The 18,120-nt window shown below is 31.8% G+C and overlaps 1 protein-coding gene across 2 annotated transcripts in view; it reads left to right on the forward strand.

The window, feature by feature from the left end:
* The window catches only part of LOC147066719 (synaptogenesis protein syg-2-like), an 874,747-nt gene that overhangs the window by 567,117 nt on the left and 289,510 nt on the right, over window positions 1–18,120 (forward strand). The window lies entirely within an intron of this gene.

The following is an 18,120-nucleotide window of genomic DNA, read 5'->3' on the forward strand; positions in this document are numbered from 1 at the left end:
ATATCGTACCTACCCGGGAATTAAAAAAAATAATACATAACTCTCACTAACTATCATAATATATATGTATTATTAAAAAAATATATTATGTGGCTGTCATCGGATTTCTGTAATCCAGATCTCAATAATTGAGACCTCCCCTGCAACAATACTGTATGTATATCGATTTTAACAAATGTTGAGAAAATGAAAAAAACGTTTTGAAGCAAAAAAAAAAGTAATGCAAGTAAGATTTTTATTTCATTTTTTAGATTATTTTTAGGGGTCTACATACAAAAAAGAAATATATCCCTGCAGTGATCAAAACCTTGTACATCATTTTCTTACTATGTAAAAAAAGACGAGAACTTTACTTAAAAATTCATTTAAAGAATATTTTAAATTCATGTACCTATTATGGTTGTTCAATATATAACAATGTGACATCCATAATTCTAAGCTGCCCAAAATCGATATACAGTTTTTTTACAGGCGAGGTCTCAATTATATTTTTTTTCCGACTATGTCCGATCCTAATAGGATCATATTATGGGCCTCCACAGAGTGGAGGTTTTGTATTGACAGATTTTATTTTTACGAGAAATGGATGTCAGCCACTTGTTCAACCTATTAGGTCCATACTCTGACTCATACACAAATAGAAAAACATTATGTGTACGTGTCAGACCCAGGATTCAAACCTGGGACCCACGACGCAATAGGCCAACGCTTAAGCCGCGCGGCCATCGTGGGTGTATAAGAATCCGCAATAAATGTAATAATAGTATTCATTAAAAATATTAATTTTTCATGTACAATCAGTCAGTATGTAATATGATTTCGTAATGTTATGAGATAGCGGATCTACAATTGCATAAAATTGCGAATTAATATTATTTCATAATAATTTCAACATATTATTTCATAGTATAAATAAAATAGCGGGTCAGAATTGATTGGACATCTCACTCGATTACAAGTTTCCGTCAAAGACACATCGCACCGAACTACCGTTATATTTACTATATTTCATCGATTGTACCATTGTAGTTATTTGAAACAGTAAAAATAAAATCTCGCCTTCTCCATCATCACGAACAACTACTACCGTATCTCATCTGCAATACCTATCCTCCGCCGAACCAATGAATACGACATTTATATTCTTTATTTATTTTGTCGGTTGTACATACTAGGTATGTACTAATTGTAAATATATTGCTGCATATATTTTACCTCAGTTATTTCTGAGTAAAGTGCTATAAGCAATTCCGATTTTTTGACACTTGGCAAATAATTGAGCTAGAATTTGTTTCGTTTCAATTATATAAAATAATATTACTTAAACTGTTATAATAGTTGGAAACATGTTGAAAATAAATTTGGTTAATAAAACACAAATTAAATAACAATGAAAAGTTAGACACGGCTACAAAACGGACTGCTATAAATTGTTCAGCTTCCGTAACTTGATGACACCCTAAGTAACTCTCAACAGATAAAATACCTCAGTCAATTCCCTTGTGGCTTCAAGCCGGTTGCATACTACCTCTTTGGATTTCCATGCTAATCAGTTACCCCAAATACTCACTCGAACGATATTTTTTTCAACTAACAAATAGGTTACACACTTTATATACTGGTGGCTTTACAGTCACGAAAAAACTAGAAATAAGTTTTCTTGAAGATTTTCTAAGTAAGGTTGTTTCTATAATAACTGCAGTCGAACTTGGTTATTACGAAAAAGATGGGACCGACTAAATTTTCTCGTTATGAGCAGTACTCGTTCTATCAGAGAATAGGTATTTTTAAATGAGCGGTCACATAACAAAAAAGTCGAAAATAAAAATCTGAAAACCATCGTAAAAATCACCGAAACACGCATGGCCTTCATAAACTGCAAAAGAGTTGTTTATTGTAATGAACGCTGGTAGGTACTTACGGACTTCACATACCTTGAATTTTTCAACCATATGCGTAGATACTCTTTCATTATTGTCGGCGCAAACAACAATTAGGTAGGTACCCACTTAGACACTTAACTAGTGTCATAAACGTAATTCGTCCCCGGCGGTATCCTGTCCGATCGGATTTTATTGCTTAGGATCGAAATGTTTTTAAACGATCGACACATTAACATTATTTTAGCTCGGTATATCCGATAAGTTTCTCGTTATAACAGTGAATAATGTATGGAAAAAATCATAAACCAAAATGTCAACGAATGTTTCCCCATTACATCCGAGATCTCGCTATGTCCGAGATCGTAATAACCGAGTTCGACTGAATTAATGAGGTTCGAATCAATGTGTCCAGTATTATGTTTAAATCCATTCAAAGTAGCTTGGTATTAATCCTAAAAATACCACTCTGTCACTGACACTAAAGCACGAAGTATTTTGCAGTCGTAACTCACATTTTAACGCCATAACCTGCGTCTCAAGTATGTTTCAATAATACTACTGCCACCAAGGGAAATTACATAATAAAAAAAACATTTATTTTTAATGATAAGTGCCTCCTGTGTACCTCTAATGTCCCTCGGTTTCTTTATGATACTGCTAAATAAATAAACGTAAATGCTTCGGTGATATTCTTTCTATTGTTAAACTTATTATGGTCGGAGGGGTTTTTTATTATTATACGATGATTGCTGATGGTATTTTGATGTCGACGTTTGAATTATTAAAATATATTCTTTTATGGAAATGCATTTAAATGTTTAAGCGAGGAGGCTTCAGTTAAAAATTGAGTATTACTTGCAATGTGAATTACCCCTACTTTTTAACATTAATGATAATTGTGTTGTCTTAGTCAATGGTTTTTAAACCTTTTTTATTTCAAGTTACCCTTATTATAATTAGATATAAATATTTCTTACGTTTTCCTTAAATAATACAAATATATGGTACGGGTGAGCCTCTTGTATGGTACATAGTTTTTTTAAATCTTAGATTCAACAGGAAACAGCATTATTTTTTAATTTCACACTAACTTCGTCTACCATAAAGGAAGAGCAGCATGCTGCGTTAAAATTTAATTTTCCTTGAATTTTGGACTATTAAACACCACGGCAGAATCTTTATTCAAAGTACTTTATTAGCGAACATACATAATTTTGTAAACACTTCTGGAAAAATATATTATAAACAATAGAAAAAAATCTTTTTGAAAAATGTAAGACACCCCGCAGGAATCGAACCTGCATCTCTCGAGTATCGCGCCCATGCACATAGACCACTATTCTAAAGACGTCATACTTAATTGCGACAAATTTTAATTAAGAGATTTTAATACTCTCTCAAGCGCTTTCCAAATTGAGCTACTATTGGCGATCGACTTATGTCACTTTTTACCGTTATTTTAGTAATTTGACTGTTAAACCCAGCTCTATCAACTAATAATATTAAGTGAAAATCACAAATAGTTGTAATGTCAGTAACAACAATCAGTTGATCTCTCTTCCTGGATATTTCTTTATGGTTGATCGATGAATATCATGTTCATTCTTAAATAGTCAAAACCTCGATCAAAAGGCAAATATTTTTAAATTGCAGACAGGCGCTTCTATTTTCGGTTTTGTTATAAGATATTCTCCTAACTCGATTAATGAATACTATCTTAATACTATTTATCAACATAATACTGTTGATAATCACATATTGATATTTAAAAAAATATACTTTTTATGTGTACAACCAACTTGTGATATTTTATGAATATAAGATATTTGCTAAATTAAAAAAAATGTCAAGAATCCTTACTCTTTTAACATAATAAAATTATGGTGTATTCTGAATTAAACCTTTTTAACAATGAGATAATCATACTAGAGTGTGATCATCCCATTGTCTTTTGAAATAAGGTCAATTGCTATTAAGTCATCCTAAAATAATACTAGACATGATCAATTGACTGCTAAAAAAACATTTTCTGCCTGCGAAGATTGCAATACACTTTAACGTGGAGCAGCTACTAGATGTAACGTCGAAGCTTACGCCTAGAGCTTTAGGGTTGAAGCCTACGATTTGATACGGTGAGGTGAACATTTTTGCGATATCTACAGTATTTTTAAATTTATGTCGACACTTTGGGCTTCGATAAAAATGTTAAATATATTTTTAAAGTACATTTTTGTGGGTTTATTTATTTTCATGGTAGGTATTTTTATCATGAATTTAAATTGAATTTTCTAATTTACACCACACCTGTTCCATTTACTTATTATTAGCATGTATAAAATAGCAGTTAGTGACAGTTTACTATTTTACATTACAGTCATTTGTAAAAAGAACTATATTCGTTTAGTCTTTCTATTTTTTTTATTGTACTACGAATAATCAATCGTAACTTTGTCATGCACTTACTCTTGTTCCACGGACTTTTGGGACACTAGAGATTATGTATAGTTATAAATAAATAAAAATTAGGGCATTTTCCCTTAATGCCCTTTAACTTAGCAGCCTCGATAGCATTATCTATTGTTCGTAAACTATGAAGAATAAACATACTATATACATATTATTTATTTACGTGACGTGACGTGACGTGACGTGACTATTATTACTAATAAATTACATAAAATCTGCGTAAATTAACATTATGTAGAATGTATTTATGATATTTTGGGTCTATATTGTGTCGGGAAATATTTTGAAAATACATTACCATCTATTGAACATAAATTGTCACCGCATTAATGACTGCGAATAAAATTTCTTTAACTTTCTGAAGTCTTTTGGTACCCGTAAAATATACGAAAATTCATTGACAGCTGCAAAATGTCGATAATATATACAAATTTCGACTTATACACCAAAAGAGATATTTTGAGAAAGTTACAGTAAAGTCGTCTAAGCTTTCAATCTATAAACATGTTTTTATATATTATACGTTCATCCTAAATTAGTCAGTTTCAGAAAATTTACAAAAATTGTTTTCCAGATATTCACTCAACAACTTTTTCTCGGTAATTAGATCGTATAACGATTTTAAAAATGTGTTTTTTTAATATTTTTATATACATATTGTGACGTACTTTGGAACTGAAAAACAGATTTTTTTTAAGTTATCATATTATTTCGAAATATAATATGTAGTTTTATTACTGATGTATTGGTAACAAATCATGATATTAGAAAAAAATATGTTAGTATTTATAGATCGGCTGCTTTTTTGTTAACTTTTTAAGTTATGCGTAGAAATACTTGACACGTTTGACCACCACTGCCCTTTCTAAAAACTCACCTTTTTATATGAACCTCAAGTCCACTGAATAGCTCTCGAAAGAACTTATTGCTAGGCAAGTGGTCAATACTTGTCGGCCCAACTTTTTCTGTAGACATTAAGTGCTATCTAAATGTTGGAAATATTTTTTGCAATATAAGTCTTTGACCTCTAATGACTTCTAATTATTGATATAAAAAGTATATATTTATCTTTTTACCCATCATCATTAGTAATAATATAATACACCCACGATCGCCGCGTGGCTTAAGCGTCGGACTATAGCATCGTGGATCCCAGGTTCGAATCCTGGGTCTGGCAAGTACACATATTGTTTTTCAATTTGTGTATGAGTCAGAGTATGGCCTAATAGGTTGAGCGAGTGCCTGACATCCATTTCTCGTAAAAATAAAATCTGTTTATACAAACCTCCACGATATGGAGGCGATCTTATTAGGTTCGGACATGGTCGAATAAAGAAAATTATTTTATTTGCATATGAAATAAAATAAAGGAAAAAAGCATACAAAATGTTTTTATTAAAATAAACTGACAAAAATTAAAAATGTAAAATATACATAATTCGGAACAGTCTTACAACCAAACATATTAATCTTTGAAAAATACTTGGACCGAATGTGACTGAATGGAGAGTAATCCATAATATACATATTTATTCAAAAATGGTATGGATATTGTTAGCACTTTTTTCGGTAAAACTCCCATTAGATTTCAATCGATTTGAGTCCATATACCATTCGGTTCACATTTTATTCCAATGATGTTTTCAAAAAGATATATTTATGAGGCTGCCCCAAAATTATGTATATAGAGAAAGTTTATTTAACTTCACATAATCTACTGTAGTAACTATCTATATAACAGGATCTTTATTTTTTGAGAATTATATTTATTTTGATAATGTAATGGTTGCCTTGTATTTCTTATGAAACTTAATAAATTATAAAGCCTGATAAATAAATAATATCGCTAAAGGAACAAAATTCATGCGTATTATTAAAAACATTATTCAGGTATAAAATTTATTTTGGAATCTGATGCCTTAACGATGTGAACTCCCACTGTTGACAGTACATCATCATAATTTGCTACCTAATTTTCGCGCTTAACATGAAATTCCATACAAAATAATTCTACTCCTCTTCTCCATTATCCAACAGTCTCCGACAAGTCCTGCATGCAGTCGCTCCATCGATCCAGTGTTTGTTGCTCATATTTTTACTTTGGTGCAAGACTATTTTCCTTACCTGTGTTTTTAGCCTACGGTATGCGCGCCTTCTAATCTGTAATAGTTGAATACGTATTATGAATATTTGTACACAGTATCCAGCTCTTCATGTTCTTTTATCATTCAGTCCAGTTTATCTTTGCTTAAGTCCAAAAATCTTGGTCATAATATTCGTTTCAAATATATCTCAAATATTCCAGCCGTTTTCATATCATGGATCCATACCAATAACATACAAAATTACTGATGAATTACAACTCTAATACAAAACTAACACAATCAAATAAACATATATTTATAATATTTTCAAAAAATGCCGCCACGTTACTTAACTTCATTCTAGAAAAAGAGCGATGAAGAATAAGATAAATAATTATAGTGTAATGCAACACTATGTAAAATTATGTAGTATGTTTTAGACAAAATATAATATAATTAAATCGTTTAATTATAACATTATGTAGATAAGTAGGTACTACTATTTCCAATAATAGAAATAGTAGTACTTGAAGCGCCTAGTTTCAAACCCCCTCAAACGGTTTTTGAAAATTTTTGAGTTAGATATGTATTTAGATGGATATTTTTGTTACATATATGATAATTAATAGCCAAAGATTGGGCTTTAAAAAATGCCAAAAACCGTCAATACGTATGATCAAAAATTAGGGTAAATTTCAAAACCCGCTAAAATAGTTGGGTGTGCTTTTCAAATAACCCTAAAATGGATAAGCCAAAATATCCTTTAGAATGTACGAATTAAAAAATAAATACATAAAGTTCGCAGATTTAATAGATATGAGTTTTTTCATTTTTCTAAAAACTAACTAAAATCGTTTTTCTCGTTTTTCTCAGAACTACCTAAAATCATTTTAGGAGCTTTTGAAACATGGTGCTCCACTTATTATTATGGTTTTTATACTTTCAACCGGTTGAGATGAAACCGCTTTTGATAGGTATATTAATTGTAATCATCATTATAATTATATTTATAAAAACGCAATTTAAAATAGTATGAGAAACTTACATACTAGAAAAAATATAAATTTTAAAAATGTGTCAAAAAGGATTTAATATATATTACTCGTAAATGTATGTGAAAACGTATTGGATAGTAGTACTACAGTGAATTAACTTAGTGTGTAAATAGTATGTAAATATATTATTCTAGCGCACAGACTATAACTGATTAAATATTATATCATAAGATTTTGTACTTCATAAATCGTAGCTGATATTTTATCGAACATTGTACCGATGCAAGTATGTTATGCAATATTTTTCATTGAAGACGAAATCTTACCAGGCTCTACGCTAAAGCCAATGGTCGTTACGGAATAGCTAATGCAAAAGCTTCTTTCTTGGAGGGTGCTACGGAGCGACTTCGATTTGATGAACAGCCTTCGATCGCTTCTTTGTTAAGTGGGGTTTTTAGAAAAGTGGACTTTACTTTACTCGGAAAGTGTTCTACTTGCATTATTCGTTCCTATGTTGTATTTTTATATAGCGTAATAATTTATTTTCAAAGTTCGGTAAACTTATTTCATTCTTAAAAATAAACTTAGGTATAACATACTCATACATATAAATTTGTATGTTTGCATATATTTATAAAGAATAATAATGATTGAGTCGGTATACTACTTCATAATCTTTTACTCTTAAATCATCACCGTCATCATCATCAGCCTGAATCTATCCACTGCTGGATGAAGGCCTCTTCAAGCTGCTTCCACTTCTCTCGGTCCTGTGCGTTGCGTTGCCACGTATTTCCGCAGAACTTAATCATTTCATTGATCCAGTGACCTCAAGGTCTACCTTGCGGACGTTGTGTACCTCTTGGATACCACTGGATGACTAAATTCGTCCAACGATTGTCTTTTCTTCTAGAAATGTATCCAGACCATCTCCATTTGAGGCTTTTAATGATTTCTATTACATCGCAAACCCTTGTATGCTTTCTTATCCACTCATTCCTATTTTGGTCCTTTCCTTGCCTTTCCTTTCCTACTTCCACTAAAGTAAGGCGTTTGTTATCTAATAGTGCTGGAATACTAAAAGCAACTTAAAAAATTCAAAAAAAATTGAAAGATTATTTCAATTTGATGGCTAAAACACCCAATTACTTTCTATGCACCTTATAAATTCTCTACATATTCTTTACCTCATTACTTAGGATGGTGATGACAGGCGTTGCAAACAATCTTCTTCCATCAATAGCAATTATTTTCTGATCTTGTCGCTTCTGTTATTGTTGATTCAGTCTATTTCTTAATGCTGTCACTGTATCCTAAAGGCGCATACCCACGCCTACCTCATTTCGACGCTTTAAGAGCTCCTTTTTCTTCCCAGACTGCTCAGATCTCATCTTACCGTATGACCGAAGAATTGGAGAACGCGTATCTTACAGTAGACCAAAATATATTATTTTGTAGTTTGGATACATTTTGCTTAACCGTCCATAGAATGTGGAGTATCTTCTGCTAGCACGATATCTCGAATGCGTGGATTATCTTAACACTGTTTAGGATGATTAACTATCATCGTTTTAACGAGTCTTTTTTATTGATGTTTCCATATCTTGGTGATACAATTCATAGAGGTTATGGACATCGCAATTCTTTGCCTAATTTCCTTCTAGTACCTAGTACTGAGTCATTGAGGGTCGAGATAAAGTTTTCAAAATCGCTCATTCATTTCAAATAGCTTAGTCTACCGGTAAGGGCAAGCTTGCCAGTTCGATCAACAACTATTAACGTCTTAGATTCGTTAATTCTAGGGCCCAATTTGGCACTAGTTTTTTCAATCTGCCCAAGGAGATTACACATAATATTATTTTCGTTACTTACTATTAAACCACTAGGTAAGGTTAGAGAATTTATTGGCAGTCGTCTAGGGCTTTATAGATGATACATTCTCCGGCGACAGTACAGAGCCTTGGCTAACTCCTTTTTTAACTTTAAAGGAATTTGATCATCAGATGTATCACAGCTAAACTTCCTTCATATATAATTTTTATATATATATATTATTATAATTATATTTATTTAGGTATTCGTAACCTTAACAATGATACTTTTTTTAATTAAAATTTTTCTTTTAGAAGACGTTTATTCTTTATTTTCAACATTTTACCTTTGATATTAATTAATCAAACTAGTAAAAAAATATTAATTTGAGAGCTTTTTTGCTCAACATTTTAACAAATATGATTGAATCTTAATAATTTAAAATAAATCTACGCATTTTGATTTATGAAAAGGTTATAAAAAGTCTTAGGAATACAATTCTAATAATTATTATTATTTATACCTATAATTTAATACTATAAAATCTACATTGTTTTCTTAAATGGAAATCTATTATACAGAAGAGTAAATAAATAAATAATAAAACTAGTACGGCATTTAAATCATTAAATTACTTAATCAAAACTTACGACAGCCTTCTTAGAATGAGATAAAAAAACGTTTGATAAATTATACGACAGACATAAAATATAATCTTAACATAGTTTCACAGATTGGACATACAGCCTGGTACTGAGTTGAGATAGTTTGCTTAAAATTTAAACGATAAATAGCTTAAGTTTTTACTATTCATTTATTTCAAGACGCAATGTCTGGGAAAATTTTATGTCAACATAAATTTTATCCAAACCATTTTTTATGTGAGAAGACTATTATGTTCAAGTATATTCTATGTTAAGCTTTAAACTAAATGTAGTTTCCCTAAATAAATATAGCTATTATATACTATTCAATACATAAATCTAGCGTATTTTGGACACGTGGTACATGTTAATATATGCCACCTCATTTATATCTTATCATACAGGGATTTTTTAGAAATAAATGGTCCAGATAAAAAGGAATATCATGACTGAAGAAAATATGGAAATAGTTTAATAAAAGATCAATGTCATTATTCCGGTCAGTAGATTTAAATGTGAAGATCACTTTGATAATTTCTAACTTTCGTGAAGAAGACAGTACTTAAAGAAGAAGCTATAAATAAGCTTTCAGCTAGGACGTGGGAACTTCCTTTTTTTAAAACGGCATGGTGAAGTTAGTGGCGGTCACAGAGGGGAGAGAAAGGGCTCAATAAGGGGAGCTGGATTTAAGGTTTGTGTTTGTGTGATTATGAAACCCGGCAAACATTATGTGAGCTGCTGGATAACACCTTACCCAACGACGTACTTGTGCTCTTCTCTGACGAGGTACTTTTTCATCGTATTGGCTGTGTTAATAAATAAAATATTATGCGGTACTGGAGTGAAACGAATTCCAGCGTACTTCATGAGAGACCCCTTCCTTTGGATTGGTTACGGTATGGTGTGCAATTTCAAGAATAAGGATCATCCGCCCTTGTTTTTTTCAAGAAAACGGTTGTGCTGTAACCATGAATTCAGACCGTTATTTGACAATGATCCAGGAGTTATTTTTGCCTGGTCTCGAAGAAGTTGAACTAGACAATGTGTGGTTTCAGCAAGATGAGGCCACAGCCCACACCGCCAGGGTTTCAATGGATTTTTTTAGACAAGCCTTCCCCGGGCGGCTGATCTTCCTGAGAAGGGACGTAAACTGGTCAGTGCGCTCGCTTGATTTAGCCTCCTGTGATTATTTTAGTGGGGTTGTCTTAAATCCTTGGTTTTATAACGATCATCCACAGACCCCGGAAGACCTACAGAACAACATCCAAAATTGACAATATACCGGTCGGAATTCTTGAAAGAGTGTACCGAAACTTCTGAATTCGACTGAATCAGTGTATTGAAAATGGAAGGCGACATTTACAAGAAAATATTTTTAAAACGGTGTAAAATGAAATGTCAAATGTTGTGTGACAGGCGAAAAATAAGAATATTTTTTTTTAAACCTGTACATTCTTTTGTTTCATTTTCAAAAAAGGAATTTCCCATGCTTCACTCTGAACAACTTAAAATGATAAGTATAATATAAGTAAAACGGAGATATATGAAAATCAACGTACAAAGCGGATACTAAAGCTAACGATTGGATTATCTACAGAGCAATAATTGATTGTATGCATTCTAAGTATGAATTATTTTATAAATTATTTTATCTCTCACATGGTGAAAAATATAAAAATATATTCTCTAACTGAGCGGCAATAGTTTAATATGTTATATGTAGTGCATCGTAGGTATATGTTTTACAGCCGGGAGAATATCATACACAATAAAAATACTCCATAATATTTCTGTTTATAAAAAAAACGAAATATTTTTTTTTTTGGTGGTAGTAATTATTTATATCTGGTTGGTGTCTGTACTCAAAACTTTTGAACGTAAACACAACGTCAAAGAACAAGAAAACATTAAAACATCCAACGAGACAAAAATAACTGAGAAAAAAATATGTTTAGGGCAGAATTCTCCTTTGTTTTTTAATTAACAATTATTTCAAAGGAGCCTTAAAGGCTTTATTTGCCAGAATACAGCAGTTTTTAATTTCACAAAGTGCTGTTAAAGAAAAGAGGTACGGAATGCAAATAATAATAAATTATTATTATTAATTAAATTGCCAAAGGGTTGCGTTTGTCAAAAGATTGTGAATATTATTATTTTAAAATACACCAGGCATCGTGACTTACTTTCAGCAATACTTCACAATGTCGTTACTGCTTGGGAACTCATTTCAAAGAGTGATATATGTTATATTTGTTGTACAAGGCTTTGTGTTGTATATTAAGGCTTGCTTAAATGGGTTTAGTGCTAATCATTAGTAATTACTTCTTCTTCTTCGGCAATGTCAGCCTCTTAATTGGAGCAAATGGACACCACGCAGCGCCTCCAAGAATCCCTGTCGCTAGCCAGTATTCTCGCACGATTCCAGGCCATACTAGCATCCCGTAGCTCCATCGTATTAAGTCGAAGTGGTTATGATAGAATGACTCAAGCATGAAGGACTGGAAGAGTAGAGTAAGACAGCAGATAATTATTTAACTTTAAAATTGTTACAAACTTACGATTTAAAATTTTTCATTCACCGTTGACTCTACAATCCTGTATGAATATTTGAACTTTACTTAAATACACAGTATGTTGGTATCTCTGCTAACGCAGTTGAGTCATTTCAACTTAATTCATCCAATTTTCTTCTTCGCTCTGGGCTTTTTCCACTAGAGCTTTTGACGACTGCCTTTCCTCCATCCCTATGACATAGCCACCATCATAAGCATCCTCCCTTAAAAAGCTCCCAGATGTACCTCCCTTGCTAAAGGTCATCTTCTTATATTGCTCCGAAAAATCTTCTTATGAATTTTCTCTAGAATATGTGACATAGCAGACATCCATTTATCTCCTATACATTTTCATTTTTTAAACATTACTTCAATAAGCCCTGTCTGGTTTTACTGAGTCTAAATAAATATGCTTAAGCCTTCCTCATTTAGCAATAAGCAATTATGTGTATTTTACTGTTCCCTCTTTTGCTCAAGTGTTCGCGCATTAGGGAAATGGCGTCATTTCTGTGTTATAATAATAATAATCCTAATAGGCCATGTGTCTTACCCCTCAAATTAGCATGCCTACCTTCTCTTTTGTGGAAAACCTTTTCCGGACACTTACAAAGCGGGATGCATTTATGAGGAATTTAGTGCGTGCGAATGAGACGGATGTATGAGGGGTCGGTGTGGAAATTAAATTTCTCATTTCCTACGAGCTCCCGGCAGAATTCCGGGGAATCTTGCGCACATTAAAAGGGATGCGCGAATACGAAGAATAAATAATATTTTAGTATTACTAACTTTTATTTAATATTTGATAGTATTATTAATTAAATATTCCATGAATATTCTGTGTGCGAAAGGAAAAGGAAGACATGCCTTAAATCTGAAAAAGAGATAATTTTACAAAATTAACCACAATGCATAATATTCACATAAAGAGGAAAGGGAACGAATTAAAATAACATGTCAAATCAACGTTTCTGAATTAGTAAATTTCACAAAGAAATATAGAAATTCAAATTTAAAATCGTTGTATTAAATAATATGTTACTAATTTTAATACTCCTCTATTACAAACCGATTTTTATGTGACTTATTTATTTTAAATACATGTGCAGGGATATTCATTAACCCAGTTTTATAGTAATTGCTCACCAAACAAGCCAAACAGATTATTATCAAGTATTGATACACATTCATATCCATTCATTATTTTAATAGCCAAACATGTAAACATATTTTTCAAACATAGTTAGGTAGGTACCTAGTTAAATGGGATAGATTTATTTCATAATATCTTTTTTATACATAATTGCTATAATTTCCAGTTAGAACATATAAATTAAATGCTTTTATGTGTTAAGTCGGAATTTTGTGTGTATATTAAAAATAAAACATAATACATAAGGATATTAAGTAATACATACCACTACTACGTTGTTGTCACCTTAGGACGAATTGAGAATAATAATTAATGAACTTAGCACAAATTCTCAGCATTTTAAAATAATAATGTTAAGCGAATGAAACTAGTCTTCATGTTTAATTAATAATGTGGAATAATAATAATAATATGTAATTATGCTATTTAAATGATATAAATATTATGATTATTTAATTTGTATTAATTTTTAAAACATATATATTTGGAACACCTTAAAAACATACCTAACCTATGTATATAATATTATTAGAAGAAAATATTTTTAATTTATATATTTATGATGAGTACCAGACTATTTCTTTTGAATAAGGAATGCTAGATTCTTCAAGTTTGTGAATTAGTAATTGAAAACAATATTAATTCAATAAATAATTTTAGATCATGCTTATTTAAGAAGTCTTTTTTCGAAAATTGGTTCTTAGGCATTCGCTCATCTGACAAAATGGAAAATAATACAAATATCTGTTTATTTTAAAAAGTATTATACCTAAGTGAATGCTTATTCAGGTTGAATAATTAATTACTCATGAGAAATTCCCAGAAACAAACTGTAAAAGCATAACGCCTTTACACTACGGAATTGCCCTTTAAAATGGGTGCGATGTATTAGCCATAATAAAGTGAATATACTCGTATCATACATTATTGAATACCTTCGGGATTTGAAAAAACAGACATATTTTATTCCTAAAACGTTATGTGAATTATTTTATCAACATTGACTGCAACGGAAAATCTACGAAGATTCAATGAACAGAAAAATCGGTGTGTGTACTTATGTGATCGCGTTAGAAGTTATACTTCTTTGGCGTAACAAAACAAAAACAAAACTTGTGATAAACTAGATTCTTTGACTGGCTCTTAATTATTTTGTTAAATTACACACTCAAGAAAAAGGACCGCTTATTGGAACGCCGTTAGTTTATTTCTATACACTTCAACTGATATTACTAAATTATATAATGGTTTCTCGTTGTTTTTATTTTTCAAGTAACAACTGCCACTATGACGTTTTAGAATAGTTTGTTAACGTAAGGAATTGCAAATGGCCGACAATAATAAATTCGCCGCCTAGGCAACGGAACAATTCTAATCTATAATAATATTATACCGTTTAATCGTCACGATTGCAGTATCATACTGTGGCGTAAAGGTAGTGCGTTCGGCTGATAACCGAACAATCGGTGGTTCGAATCCAATCGAGTGCGTTTTTCTTCGTGTGAAAAAATAAATTATGTGTTACATGTCACACGCCAAAAATACACTCTGATATGATTTCCCAAACGCGTCAAAAAAAGTATAACTTCAAAAAAAGATTTGGAAAATTGATATCGATGTAGATAATAAATATATGTATTGCAAAACTTGCCCGGCCATGTATATGGTCTTTGACTCCTCTCCTCAGAATGGGCATTCAGAAGTGTCACACAGATCGCTTCACAAGCAAACACTTAACTTGCGTCGCCCGCACTCCAAAATAAAATTCCAATCTATTCTTCCTACCGGGTTATTTGCACGTAAGCGTTTGGAATTTTATCAATTGATATTACGGTGATACATTTACGGCTGTTCCTGAATTGGGGTTGATTCAATGAGGAAGGTTTATACTCCGAAAAAAAATATTGAAAATGAAAAGCTAAGTTTGAATGTATGAAATTAATATAGAAATAATATTACTTCGTATGGTTTTAAAAATGTACTTCAACTTTCACAAATTGTATTACGTAAATATCGCATTTTTTCTGAGAATTAACTTATCATGTATCAGTGTGAATTTGCCATTGATGAGTGCGCATAATGCTTGAAGATACCGAAATGCAAATGTATAATCCCGGCTGCATAAAGACTAAGATACACGACAGCATCAAGGTAGATCTTACTTGATTCCAAATGTATTAATAGAAAACAAGACCATTCTAATTGAATACACTTAGAATCAAGTAAGTCCTGCTTCGACGCAACGTAATCTGCATTGCCGGTGTGTCTTGGCCCTTGCATGTACAGGAGGTATATATAAGAAAACATCGTTACTAAATAATATATATTTTTAAATTACTAATAAACATGTCGGGCTTTTTCGTACAAGATGGTTTTTTGATGATTTTGAACAATCACAAACACCCAGGCTTTGAGAAAAACACATAAATATTGTGTCCTCACCGAGAATCAAACCCAGAACTCTCGGGTGGAAGGCCAGCACTTTACGCACTGCACCACGAGAGCCGCCTACTAAATACTATTATATTTACATAAAAAATACATTTTCATATTCAGCACAAAATAAATATTAAAATAAAACATAATTCAACATTTCTATATCTCCAAACAGTGCATCGATGAGCTAATAAAGGTGTTCATCTAATATGACGATGACTTTTTTAATGTGTACTTACCATTTATACGATGTCTAATGACATATTATAGAAACTCACTTATAATATTTAGTTTTGTGAGAATTTTTAAAATTGTATTATAAACGTAATTTTACTGTACTTAAGTAATATAATAATATATCATATTTTAAAACAAAATATTTATCTCATTGCTTGGGTATAAGTCGACCTCAATCCGGAGCAATCTGTCGAAAACATCGCGTAATTAGCAAGTTTAAATTTAAATTGGGGGAGACGACATGAAAAAAATGAAAACAGCTGACACGAGAAAATGCATTTATTTACGAGTAGCATTTTATAATATCATATTTCCTAAGGGGTGACTAAGCCGCATTGTATTATATTCATTAAGCAAACAAAAAATCTGGAAACATAAGATCATTAATTACGCCCAGCGATTTTAATAAAAAAAATACACATAAATCATTGGTTCTTTTTTTAAATATTTTTTAACTTATAAATAATATAATATGTACTGCCAGATGACCATTAGTCATTGATACATCATATTAAAGTGACCTCCCACTGTGCCTAAAGCACAAAGTGTTCAACCAGTGTGTACTTCCCGTAATCACATATGCGTGTGAAACATGGACCTTAAGTAAAAGAGAGATCCTGAAACTTAGAGTAGCACAACTAGGAATTGTGGATAAGGGAACATACAAGGGTTTGTGATGTAATAGAGTTTGCTAAAAACCTCAAATGTAAATGGGTTGGACACATAGCTCGAAGAAAGTACAATCGTTGGACAAATTTAGTCGTCTAGTGGTCCATATCCAAGAGATACAAAACATCCGCAAGGTAAAGGCCACTGGATCGATGAAGTGATAAAGTTCTCCGGAAGTACGTGGCAACGCAATGCACAGGACCGAGAATCAGCTTGGAGAGGCCTTCATCCAGCAGTGGATAGTTTCAGGCTGATGATGATTATTTAAGTACCCGTGATGCCAAATAGTAACATATCCGCTTGGTAAATCGTGGGTCTCAAGTTCAAATCGCGGGTCCGGCAAAATTCACATTTAAATGTGTGTTTTAACTCTCAGAGCATGTACAATGGAATAAATTTAGCAAGTGTGTAATATCCATTTCTCCTAAAATGAATATTATAAAACCTTTTTGTGAGGTGGCCAAGATCCACACCAGATACCGGATAGTGGGTATACACAGTCGCTTGTTCTAGTAGCTTTAAAAAATAAGTCAGAAGTTTGCGCTGTATTTTAGAAATATATTAATTCTTGGGTGCATTTATTTATGTTTTCAAAGTGATCCACAGCATGCACCGTTTGTTTTAGTTTAAAATAATCGAGGCACTAAAATGTTTGGAGGCCACTTTATGAAATAAAAACCGATGCGATGAAACACCATTAAGTGATGAAAATACAGCAATATTTATGTTTTCCATAAGTTTTATGCTGTAGTTAATAGGTATATTTTTAAAAATTCTAAAATTTATCCACTTCAGGGAAAATCTTTACTGTCAGTATTTTCTATGCTCTCATCTAAATATAGCTGGACTAAATTCCCAACAAGTATTTATTCTCGTAGAAATGTATAATGGTATATGCAGCCTGTATGACTTTATATACTTAGCCCGTATAGTGCAGATATTTTCGCTTATTGGCATATTATTATTGATGAAATTCAAACATACATTAAACCACCCATATGTCACACAATTTAACTCAGCGATTTTCAAACTGAGAGGCGCGGAGTGTTACAAAGGGAGGCGTGAAAAGTTTAACACAATTAATGTAGCCACAGGTTTGCAGTTTGCAAATACATAGTTTATAAAACGGCCGCTAGTTATAAACAACATAAAAAAAAACAACCCTATAAAAGGTTGTTTGCAAGCCTGTCTA

The sequence above is a fragment of the Rhyacophila brunnea genome, unplaced genomic scaffold (assembly GCF_057557595.1).
Source record: "Rhyacophila brunnea isolate RB1 unplaced genomic scaffold, BYU_Rbru_1.0 scaffold_4, whole genome shotgun sequence".
Lineage (NCBI taxonomy): Eukaryota > Metazoa > Arthropoda > Insecta > Trichoptera > Rhyacophilidae > Rhyacophila > Rhyacophila brunnea.